Source organism: Lissotriton vulgaris, chromosome 5 (assembly GCF_964263255.1).
Source record: "Lissotriton vulgaris chromosome 5, aLisVul1.2, whole genome shotgun sequence".
Classification (NCBI taxonomy): domain Eukaryota; kingdom Metazoa; phylum Chordata; class Amphibia; order Caudata; family Salamandridae; genus Lissotriton; species Lissotriton vulgaris.
This window is the reverse complement of record NC_141693.1, coordinates 1,260,464,024-1,260,476,357: the sequence shown is the minus strand read 5'-3', so window position 1 is coordinate 1,260,476,357 and position 12,334 is coordinate 1,260,464,024.

Sequence of the window (12,334 nt, the reverse complement as noted above, 5' to 3'; positions counted from 1 at the left end):
GTCAGTCATATTCTTTATTCAGCATTTCATTACCACCATAAAAGGACAATATAGAAAATAATACAAACATTTTTAGTTAAAAAGAAGCATCCACTATAATACAGTGCCACCAATTTCACAGATCATATATAAGAACAACATTTTCCTCTCCACCCTGCAATCAGGATTATTGTGATGTTGCTCCGCCAATTCCTTTGGTGGCCCTTATTTTAACTGAAGTTCTTAAAAAATTAATCACACAGAATACAGTCAGGGGATTTCTGGCCAATTTAAAAAGAGCTTCTTTCACAAGTCTAAGATTGTCTTTTTTGAACAAACATATTAAAAAGCGACGCCTGGGCATTAAATAAAATGGGCATAATAGTACAAAATGAAGGGTGTCTTGTGGAGATCACTGATCGCAGCCGCAGGGACCCTTTGACTCAACTGAATTAGTAAAACCCGCCGGCTCGGCTAGTAAATGATGAAAAAGGCTGAGCCTAAAACGTGTAAATAAAAATCTGTCCTGGGGATTATGTACAAGGGCGAGGTAGGGCTCCAAACCACTACAGGACCTCACTACAGCATGTGCCTGGACTGACTGTTTGTTTCTAGCTTCCACGTCACATGCTGTCGCTTTATAATTAGAGAGCATCTCCTTTACTCTAGATTGGTCCTGTTTCGTAATACATGATGGTGTTAAAAAAAGATCTACACACCTGATACTCTCTAGGCCATCTTTCACATATTTGAGCCAAGGGATAGACATTCCTTTCTCCCTCCCCATGCAGTCAAGGATTATCTGTTGAGTCAGACTGGCTTCTTGGTTGACCCAGATCTTTAACCAAGCGGCAAGGGGCCTGCTCCTCACCCTGTCCTCCAGGTACTCACATCCCAGTTCTTCATGTACAGTTTGGGAGGATACACACTGGGCGGCTTTGAGGAGACTTCTCAGGTATTTATTTTCCTCTATTTGTAGTTTAGATGCTTCCGCCATCCCCCACAGTACTGCCCCATATGCTACTTTGGCACAACAGATCGATTTGTACAAAGTCAGCATCTGCTCCGGGGACCATCGCCCCAGTCTACGACCAAAGTTCATTATAGCCCCTGAGCTTGATACTAACTTGTTACAGCGTTCCTTGATCAATGATTTAAAACTTAAACCCCTGTCAAATAAAATGCCCAAGTATAAAAACGTCTGTACCTTAGCCAAGCTCGCTGAGTCTATTTTGTAATTAAAATTTTTCCCCAAATTTTTTGGGCCCACCTCCATGACATATGATTTAGTCAGGTTAGAAGATAAATCTAAACTGTTCATAAACTCTACAAACCCGTCTATCAGACGCTGCAGTCCCAATGGGGTGCGAGCCAGCAGGACCGCGTCGTCTGCGTAGAGCAAGACAGGGATTAATCTGCATCCTATTCTTGGTGAGTCCACTTTTAATTTAGTTTAAAATTGTTCTAGGCCATTAATGTATATAGAGAACAGGAAGGGGGCAAGATGCATCCTTGCCTGACCCCACTGGTACACTTAAAAGACTCAGTGTGCCCCCCTCCAAATTGTACCTCACTTTTGCAGATGTGTTCTGATGAAGGGCTCTCAGGATATTAATGAGGCCAACATCAACCCCTAAATTGAACATTATGGCCCACAGCTTCTCCCTATTCACACAATCAAAGGCTGCTGCCAGATCCATAAATGCTAAGTATAACTTTTCCTTGTTAGCTACTGTGTATTTCGTGAGCAATAAATATAAATTTGGATCTGCCTGCCTGGAAACCGTACTGGACGTCTGTGAGAATGTGGTGCTCTTCTTCCCAGCTCATAAGACCGTTCAGGATAACCCTTCCCATTACTTTAGCTGTTACATCTATCAAAGAAATAGGACGATAGCACTGAGGCCTATCCCTACTGCCCTTTTTATAAATAGGCGCTTTTGTGGCCGTTGACCATGAGCGGGGTAGGCCAGAGACTGTGGCCGTGTTTATCACTCTAGTTAACACTGGTCGCCACAGTTCCGCATTACTTAGAAAGAGGTCCAGCGGAATCCCGTCCGGACCTGGGACTTTATTTCGAGTGAGACCCTTGATGCCTCCCACAATCTCTTTTAATGAGAATACTGGCACCTCTGTCCCACTCTCCTTGTTTGCCTCATACTCCCCAGTCATGGGGTCCCTCTGCTATACAGACCACTAAAATGTTCCACCCACTGTTCTGGGAGCACATTGGATGCTATCTGAGGGCTATTTCCGTCTTGGAAACAGGGTCTGTTGATTATCGACCAAAAAGTGGAAAGATCTCTTCTTTCTTCTGCCCCTCTTAAGTCTTCCCACGTTTGAGTTAGGAGCATTTTCTTCTGGCGCCTTACTGCCTGTTTATAGAGTAGTCTGCAGTGTGTGACCCTTGAACCGTCTCTGGGCTTGTGTTTGAGAGCTGTTTTTAGATTCTTTTGGGCTAGGGAACACCCTCTGGCAAACCATTTAGGTTTAGTCGTTATTTTTCCTCTCCCTGTCGTGTACATTAGGCTATCTACTAGCCGCCCTATATCTTCAAATTCCTCAACCAACGGGGACCCATTAATCTCTAGGTTTAAGCACACCTCTAGGTGCTGTTTCCCCTCTTCCTAAAGTGATTTATAAAAACTATCTCCGTCATGTTTAGACCATTTTAGGCGATGCCCCTGATCCGTGACTGTCTCCCTGACACCTCCTATTCCCCTCCTTATTTCTCTACTAAACCAAGACACTGCCACTGTCACTGTTAGAGGATTATAGTCACTGAAACCACGACAGTCAATATTAAACCCCAAAATTCGCTGTTTTAGCAGGTGGGATACAATTACAAAATCAATATAGGAACAATATCCTCTTCCTTTAAAGGTAGGGTTGACCTGTCTGTTAGGTTTAATAGGTAACAGATCCATTGAATGTTCCATATTATAGTTTTTCATCACCCTACTATGGGCCAGATGTAGGTCAGTCGGTAACGGACGAAAATCTGTATTTTCGACCGTTACCGATCGGTAAATAGGTGATAGGTATGTAGGGGGCATTATTTTACCGAATCGGTAAAATTACCGAATCGGTAATTTTACAGATTCGGTAAAATAAAAAATCGGTAAATTTACCGAATCTGAGCCACCCAGATGTAGGTGGGACTCTTCAGAGGCCCAGGAGCCTTACCGAATCGGTATTTTACCATCAAATCCAATTTGATGGTAAAATACCGATTCCGATGTGCATGCACATGTGTGCATGCACACCTATCAAAGAAATGAAGGGGGATGACGGCACTCCTGGTTGAAAAGTTCAAAAAGGTAAATGACAAGTTCATGCGTACTTTGAAACTTCGCCATTTTTTTACCAACGTTTGCACACCTACCACCATTTCAGTGGAACCCGCTTGTAGGGAGCTAAGAAGCAAAAGCACATTCGTGGCACCAGTAAGCCACAAAATATTTGATTCATATGAAACAATAACATTGAATTCCATTAAAGATTGTTTCAAAAAACCCAACCCTAAACGTAACAACTTCAACCTCAGGGAATCTAGAGCATTGGACCAAATTGTTAACAATCCTAACAATATCTGCTGTAAAGCTGATAAAGGGGGCGCGCTTGTAGTGATGGACAGTGATTTCTACCACAAGAGTGTTACTGATCATGTCCTCGACACTGATCTATATATGAAACTCCCAAATGATCCCACTGAAGCCTTTTCTAATATACTCAAAATCATCTTGGAGAAAGCACTTAAGATGGGCACCATCACAGACAAAGATCATAAATATCTGACACAACCTCATCCTAAATGTCCTAGCATACATATGCTCCCTAAAATTCACAAAAATCTAAACCATCCACTTTTTCGTCCCATTGTTTCAACAAAGAACTCCATCCATGAACCTACAGGGAAATTCATTGACTTATACCTTCAAGACATTGTCAAATCTATGTCAACTTATGTACGTGACACCACTGACTTTTTGAACCGTCTTCAACAAATCATTCTTGAGCCGAACATGCTTTACACTTTGGTGACAATCGATGTATGCGCCCTATATACATCAATTCCACATAACAGGGGCATTGAAGCTATTGAATCATTCCTACTCAACCATCCCATCGATGATGATCTGAAAGTTCTGATTCTTTAACTCATACAGTTCACATTATATCACAGTTATTTTTCTTGGAACAATGATTATTACCTACAACTCGTTGGTACATCAATGGGGAATTGTGCAGCTCCCAGCTACGCAAACCTCTTTATGCACCGCATGGAATTGGACCACATTTTGAGTAATCACAAATGGTCAAACAATATTTTTACCCTGTGGAGATATATTGACGACATTTTTCTAATCTGGATCGGACAACCTGATGAAATCACAGAATTTTTGAAATATATTAATGGTCTAGATGATCACATTGAATTCACCCACACCATCAGTTCCCGCAGTCTACCATTCCTGGATGTTCAAGTTACTTTACACGACAACAAACTAACAACAGACCTATTTACCAAAGCAACTGACAGAAACAACGCGCTGTTCTTCACCAGCTGTCATCCCACCTCGCTTAAGTTTCATTTACCATATTCCCAGCTGTTAAGGGCTAACAGAATATGTTCTGAACCAGAAGCCTATACTCTATCTGAACAAAAGATACTCCAATGATATAGGGACCGGAAATATCCAGAATCTACACTACAGACAGCCAAATTTTGTGCTGCAACCAAAACTCGTTTGGAACTGTTGGCTCCCCACACGAAACCTATGGACGAACAGAGATCTGTTTTTGTGTCTAAATACTCCACAAGAAGTACCGCCTTAAAGAATATCATTCTAAAAAATTGGGACATGATTCGCTATGAACCATTATTCGCTTACCAAAGAGCTAAAAACATCAAGAACATTTTGGAGACTGAACCTACAGATTCTTCCATTCTTTTTACAGGTACCAAACCGTGTTTAAATTGCAGTCATTGCCACAACATCATTACAGGCAATACGTTCAATCACCCATCATCAGGAAAAGCTATTAAACTATCAACCAACGCTACCTGTGATTCGAAGATTGTTGTGTACTTACTCAAATGTCCCTGTGGACTACCTTACGTAGGTAAAACAGAAAGAAAAAGCAAAACACGTCTGACGGAACATAAGAGCACAATCAGGAACAAGACCACTAAAGCACCACTGGCGGCTCACTTTACCACACACCATCACAATGTGAGTCAATTGAGGTTCCTTGTTTTAGAGATTGTACCGCTGAGATCAGGCATTGACAACAGAAAAAGACTCCTCCAGAGAGAAGCAGTTTGGATCAAGAGACTTGATGCTTGCCAGCCTAAAGGCCTCACGACAGAATCGAATATAGTTTTTCCTTTAATGATGTGTTGTCTTACTTGCTGTCTAGTTGTCTATTGACTTCTTTGATCCTCTATAGCTTTCCTTCTACTTTGTTTCCTCACATCATATCTTCACCCAGGTTATACCATTGACTTCACTCATACTTCTGACCGTTCTAAGATGGCCGCCATCTTCAAAACATATTTGTTTAGCTTTTTGTTTCGAGATCATTCGTTTTTATTACCAATGTTTACTCTTCACACGTTTTCCCATTACCAAGTTTTGGGCATTTAGTTTTATCAATATGTAACCACATTTCATAACCGTTATCCCTACATTGGTTTGTTTACTAACCATCACGATAGTCCGTTTTCGATTTCCCGCACGTTTATGCAGTTCCGCATTCACATTGCACACCGACCCACGGAAGAGGAGAACTTCGCGTTCTCTCACACCCAATACACCCGGTAAGCGACCCGACGTTCAGATTCTAATACCGCGTCCCCCTTGGGCATTCTTTGTGCACTATGGTTGGATAACTTTAACGGTACACATTTTGCGTTATACCTTCGATGTTCGTGTAACTCACGTCTGACAGTAATAGGATGTTTTGATTGTTTATTCACATTGTGTTTAAGGGTCCTTCACCCCCGCTGGACTTACTCATCCTGTTTTTCACTCACAAGCCTGGTAATTTCTACCTGAACTTCTCATATGGTGTCTTTCACCAATCATTTTGAGCATGATTTACTTTAATTGATCAGCTTGCTTATCATAAACCTCTTTTCACGTACCCGGGTCTTTTCACTTACCTGAGCTCTATTTCACCTTATCTAAGCCCCTAGCTAACCCAATTTTGTGTTTAAGACAAAAGTATCCTGTGGAAGTCAGCTCCCCTTCCTGAAACTAGTTTGTTTACTTTCAGATTGTCATTCATCCCCTGATGAAGGGCTATGTCCCGAAATGCATTGGGATAATCTATGACCAATTGGATGTTGCTGTAATTTGAACTGAAAGCTTTATTCAGCTACTAAGTCACTATGATGTAATATGTGGCTCATTAAAAGAATTTATCCACGAAAGGATTACTAATGAAAACCTTCTCATTGTATTTTTTACCCTGACTACTAATAAGAACTCATACAACAGGAGCCCACACTCCTTCAGGTGTGCCATTGGAAGTAGTGCAAGTGTCCCTTGCACTCCCCCACCACTGCATGCACACCTATGCCATGTGACAGGCAGGCCTGCCCTTAGGGCATGTATGCCTGCCACATGGCACCCAAGCCTGTTTTGGGGGTGCCAGAGGGTGTCAAAGTGACACCCCCTGCACCCTTGTGAAAATCGGTATTCGGCTTCAAAGCCCATAGGAATGAATGGGCATTACCGATTCGGTATTTACCGAATCGGTAAATACCATAATCATCCGAATCGGTATTCCAGCACATCTGGAATACCTACATGTCCACCCCATAGATTTACCGATTTTTAATTACCGAATCGGTAAAATTCGGTAATTAAAAATCGGTAAATCTATTTCACCTACATCTGCCCCTTAGTTCCCTTCCTTCCACCGCATGGTCAAAGTGGGATCCCTCTTTTACCTTACAAGATGTCCAGTTTTCCGTGAAAGGTATCAGGTTTGGACACAAATGGCAAATAAAATCCCCTGCTATCAAAATCAGTGGGGCCGTGGCGTCCTTCTCCCGCTCTCTCTGTGACCCCAGTCTTTCTTCCAGCTCTCCCACTCTACATCCTCCCGCATTATAAAACTTGACTATAATTAGGTTGAGATCCTTAGTGTTATACTGCACCACTATCATACAGTCTGAGTTCCAGTTTAGGTCCTTCCAGATCCCATCCAGATTCAGATGGGCCCATAAAAGGAGACCACCCTTGACCGTGCCTCCAATTGATCTATCAGCTGGGACTCCGAACGCTTTATGTCCGACCAAGTTAAAATCAGTTGGTTCCACTTCCCAGGTTTCTTGGACACAGATTACATTAAATGTATTGATGTATTCCAGCCACTCAGTGTTTTGGAATTTGGCTGAAAGACCTGCCACATTCCAGTACACTAGTTCTAGGGTGCTTCAATGGCCATTGGGGGGGGGGACCCATCAGTCCGAGTGGGCCTATTAAATATATTAGTATCCGTGGCTCTGTCTTGGGGTGCATTACATGATGCCACATATTTCGCATTTGGGTATACTCCTTTTGTGCTCCCCGAGCTTAATTTTGGCTCTCTTTCCTTAGCTATCATATCATTGGGTAGTCAGTCTACTTCACTAAGGTGTCTACCCCAGCTCAGTGGCACATATTTGTTAGATAGCGGAAGAGCGCATCCTTCCCTCATTTGGGCTGTCAAATTCTCCTGTGTATGTGATCCCTGGGTGCAGTTGCCCAGATTCTCGTTCCTTGCTCTGTGTATCCTTCTCCTTCCTCTATTTGACTGCACTGTCCACCCCCTCGATCTTCCCAATATCCTCCTGTGGTCCCATTGTGCTCAGGCTTGTAGAAATAGCTTAAATCTTGCGCCTGTATGTTTGATTGCGTACCCGTCTGTTGGGCACATGTAACATACTTTACTGCCCTAGGATCATTGAAATTCACCACAATACAGTCCCCTGCTATGTTTTTCTGCTTAATACCCACCCAGCTCACTCTCCTTACAAGCAAAACCTTACATTGAGCTTCTCGGGGCAGAGGCCTGTTACAATTTAACCAGTGTATTGTTTTGTTTTTCAATTGGTCGTACGATTCTTCAACTTCCGTTTTAAGCTCTGGGACCACTGTCAGGACCGTGACGAATGGTGCAGAGTCTGGGGGTAGGTTTAGGCTGGACTACAATTTCTTTACACTGTAACTTTCTGCCATTACCATGCCCCCCTGTAATCTATCAGCATCGTTCCTTCCCTTACCTTCCAGTCCCCCCCCAGCTTTATCTTTCATTAGGAGTTTTGCCGCAGTGAGTGACCTAGATGTTTCAGTGAGAATTAGGTCCGTTTGGACCTCTCTTCCATCCCCCCTTCCTGTACATTTCAGATGATCACCCCTCTCTATCTTATCATCAATGCTTCCCAGGGTGCCCATTATCACTCTCTCAGCCTTCCCAAGTCTATGTTCAATTGCTTTAAGTCTAACCCCTAGAGGCTCCAAGTGAGCTATTAGAAGGGCCTCCAACTTCGTCCAGAATGGATCATCAGTTTGCACAGAAGCCACTGCCAGAACTGGGGCAGTTCCCTCTTCCTGAGCCCCTTGAAAAATGTCAGCATTTGCGCTGTCCTCGCTGACAATTCCTTCTGCGTACTTTGCGGGCAGTTTTTCGCCTTCTTCCCTTTCTGTTGGGGCCCCACTCGGGTAGCTCCTCGCTTTCTTTTCACGGTTGCCCCCTCAAACGCTCAACTAGTGGGCAGGGCTCTTCAGGGGTCTCTCCCCCCCCCGGGGCTGTATTAATAGATGAATTAGCCTCTAGATTCAGTGAAATTGGGGGGGGCCTGTATACCTGTGGTTTCTTCCTGTGGGACAGTTACAATGTCACTCTGGCCTTGTTTGTCTGGTGTACGTGCGTTCTCAATGGCCCCCAGGGAGGATCTTTTTAAGAATACTGGGTCCATTGAGAGGCGACGTTCCATCAACTCTATCTTGTGTGCCCGGACTGAAGAGGCTCTCCTAATGAATTGGTCCAGAGTCCCTGCAACATACCCAGCTCCCGCTCCTTTACTTCCAGTTCCATTACGCAGCGGCATGTCAAAACAGTTATTTCAGATAGCAGGGCTACCGCAGTATGTACCCACATTGCTTCAACTTCAATCACCATGGTGTAGCACAACACTCCAACCATGTCAAGTAGCAAGTCTAAAATTATGTCACATACATCAAATGATGGCGCCGTTCTTGTCGATATGTTTAAGATGAATACAACATAACACGCTTTGGCTGGGGCTGTCCGATGTGATGGACACTGTTGGAGCTGCAAAGTGCGCTGTAGTTGTACCTGTCTCATTTGTTCCTTTTGTAGTACAATGTCTTTCAAGTGAAATTCTTGTGTAGCCTCTTGGAACTCTTTTATGTTGCGTCTTGTTCTTGTTGCCTTCGCCGGTTGTCTCTTCCATGTTGTAGCTTCGTCCCAAAATGTTGTAGAAGGCATCTTGGTGTCTTTGAAATCCACTTGTATCAAATGAAGAGCGTGGGTACATCTTCAACTCATCGCCAAAATTCATTTAGTAATGATGACAAGCCGGTAAGTAATAATCCAAGTAGGTTTATTTAATATGTCCTTAACAACAGGTAAGTCATCATAACAGCAGCCCAACCAGGAGCAGCCTGCTAGCTGCTCAGCCCCATCCACCAACTGTCACTCCTCACCCAGTCACTCAGGCATTCTACTCAAGGTCCATTCACCAACATTCCTTACAGAAGACACACACACAGGCTGAGCCGCTAGGACAGAGAAACATAGGGAATAAAACATCATGCAAGAATACTACAATGGCATGGACTGTAAAGTCCATACTGGGCATCAGCACATGGGGGCACCTGTTGCGTCCCCCTAACATGTACCACAGGGAGCAGAGGCACAAGGAGGTCCGGTAGGGCCCCCATTGTTTCCTCTCCACCACAGTTTTCATGGAGGAGGAACCTCCATGAAAACCGTGATGGAGAGGAAACTTTTAATATGCTAGGCGGGACTGTGACGGTCCTGCCTAGCATATTGCAGCCTCGTGCCTGTCGTAACACTGCCAGGAAGGGATGGTTCCCTGGTGGATGTAGTGGGGCAATGGCAGTCTGACTGCCCTAATTGTAATAGGGCAAGCGGAAGACTGCCATCACCGCGCCCCCATGAGTCTGGCAGTCCACGGGGCATCAAACTCATGATAGAGCCCTAAATGGGTATCTATTTGTCTTTCCTTTTAACTCAAAAGTGAATACTTCATTTTCACTTCTTTGTGGTTCAAGGTAGAGCAAGGATGTCAGGCAGACGACCTGTGAGAGATTGGCTCATTATGGGGTCGTGGTTACAACTGGATCTCGAGTTAAGCCAGAGCCAGTCATTAGGCTCGAATTTTCTGTGGTTCACCCATCTCTGGTTGCAGTGCATGAAAAGCAGGTAAACCAGCCCCTTAATCTCTTTGTACATTTTGTGGCAGCCTCTTTTTTTACTGTGTGTAATACACTTTTAAAATGATGACTTGCATATTTACAGTCCTTTCCGTCACAGGTTGAGACTTCATAGCACTATAAATGCACATCAGGATTCTACTGGAGCCCCAACCAGCATTCAGTTGAGTAAATATCTGGCTTCACACCCAGACATCTGCAGTGAACGCATTTACCAATTCAGTATTCACAGTGTAAAAGAATCCATTCATCACCAATTATTTAGACATTTGCTTTTCATTTAAGGTGTGTGCTTAATATTTTGTATGTATTTGCTTGAAGGTGAAAGGCTAAAAATTCAACTTATTAAAAGCCCAACTTAATGGTGATTTGGGATTTCTGATAAATTGGAAGGAAAAGGGACTTCTTTAAAGTTACATTTTCCTGTCCAAGGCTCATCGACTCAAATTTGCATTAGCCTCCTACTGTCACCAAGCTGTTTCCCTGGCAAAGAGACCAGCTGGCTTGTGCCCAGGTACCTAATTTTCTTCAAAAGTGCCTCCCCTGTCATTAGTAGACATCCAATGACACATGAACTGACCCCTTACTTTGTCCTCCTAGACAGACAGGCACCAAAAACAATCGGAGGATACCTGTCCCTAGAACTGGTTTGGAGTCACCACAGAGGAGGGGTTGCTCTTTAACCTGGCTACATCTCTAAGAGCCTGATTATGACTTTGGGTGCAAACTGGGGTGGCGTAGTGGGCAAAAGAACAATGGATTTAACCCAGATCTTTTGACTGGGGGAGAATGTTTGCATTGTCAGCATTCCGTCCATCATTTGTTTGCTGTAACACCTTTGATTATGAATTTTGGCGGAACGGGTGGCACGCCACTGCCGAGCCCAGAGTGGCCCCTGCCCGCCCGCCAGATTAAAACTTAAAAGTGGTCTGGCCAGCGGTGTGGCGGTTCCTTATGTGGGGCCTTTTTCAAAGTGGCATTGCCTATCAAAAAGGCACCGCAAATGGACCTCCACACAAGATTCCTGCTTCACATGCATTGTAATGTCCATGCCATGCAGGACCTGGTGTGCATGGACACAGATGGCGTGAGGCACCAGGGGGCCTGTAGGGACCCCTTTGTTTCCTCTCTGCCATGGAAAATCCAGGCAGTGTGGAAAATCGTAATATGCTTGGCGGGACCATGGCGGTCCTGCCAAGCATATTGCGGTCTATGGACCACCGTGCCACCTCCAGGAAACATGGTTCCCTGGCAGCGTTGGCAGTCGCATGGCGGTCCGACTGCCCAAGTCATACTAGGGTGGTTGGCCCCTGGTGTGGTGGTGGCTGGACCCCCACTACTGCGCCACCACTGGTCTGATGGTCTTCGGAGGCAATTCGGAAAACCGATTCAGATTCCCTTCAGACCCACCCCATCAAAATGGGTTGGTCGGAAAGGAATCCGACCAGCCGATTACGATGTGGTCTGAATGGCTGAATGGCTCCAACCGACAGTCGGAGTCGTTTCAGCCCACATCTTAGTCGGTCCCTATGCCTGAAGGTAAAAATCTTGACCATGCAAAGGAGCCAAAGGTTTACAGATGTTGGAAAGTCTTCTCTGGATGCAACATTTTAATTTCTCCCCCTCCGAGTTTTTCACAGCAAAACCAATGGCTTCACTGGGACCTCATCCAATGCTTATCCAATGTTGTGGACCCCTCCTTGGGTACGGCCTGCTGCCTTGCTATGCTGCAGGATTTTGACTTCCAGGAAAAACAAAAGTATAACCTTCGACCAGGTCAAACTTAGTTGGTGTACCCACCCTGTGCTTCATCATGGTCCCCTGAAATCATGCCTAGGTCCCAGCCTACCAAAGGAATTGACTCCCAATGGCATTTT